The sequence below is a fragment of the Bison bison genome, unplaced genomic scaffold, assembly GCF_000754665.1.
Source record: "Bison bison bison isolate TAMUID 2011002044 unplaced genomic scaffold, Bison_UMD1.0 scf7180017864497, whole genome shotgun sequence".
In the NCBI taxonomy this organism is placed as follows: Eukaryota; Metazoa; Chordata; class Mammalia; order Artiodactyla; family Bovidae; genus Bison; species Bison bison.
The window spans coordinates 1,557,253-1,558,040 of record NW_011495056.1 but is presented as its reverse complement, the minus strand read 5'-3'; positions in this window follow the sequence as shown (position 1 = coordinate 1,558,040).

Below are 788 nucleotides of genomic sequence, written 5' to 3'. Positions count from 1 at the left end.
GTTGGTAATGGACAGGGAGGCCTGGCATGCTGTGATTCATGGGGTCGCAAAGAGTCAGACACGACTGAGTGACTGAACTGAACTGATACATGGAATTTAGAAAGATGGTAATGATAACCCTATATGCGACCCAGCAAAAGGGACACAGGTATATAGAACAGTCTTTTGGACTCTGTGAGAGAAGGTGAGGGTGGGATGATTTGAGAAAATAGCACTGAAACATGTATATTATCATATGTGAAACATATCATATCATGAAACAGTCCAGGTTTGATGCATGAGACAGGGTGCTCAGGGCTGGTGCACTGGGATGACCCAGAGGGATGTGATGGGGATGAAGGTAGGAGGAGGGTTCAGGATGGGGAACACATGTACACTCATGGCTGATTCATGTCATTGTATGACAAAACCACCACAATACTGTAAAGTAATTAGCCTCCAATTAAAATAAATAAATTTAAAAAAATAAAATGCCCAAAAAAAGAAATTTGGAGGACTCACACTCTTGACATCAAAATTTAAAACAAAGATGCAGTCATCAAAGCAAATGTGGTACTGACAGAGGAATCGACAAACAAATCAGTGGGACAGAATTAAGAGTACAGAAATAAATCCATACCTCTATGATCAATTGGTTTTTGACAATCATGTCAAGGCTATTCAATGGCGTAAGAATAGTCTCTTCTATAAATGATGCTGGGACATCTTCATAGCCACATGAAAAAGAATGAATCTGGATTCCTCCCTCACTCCATGTACAAAAATTAACTCAAAATTGGCCAAAGATC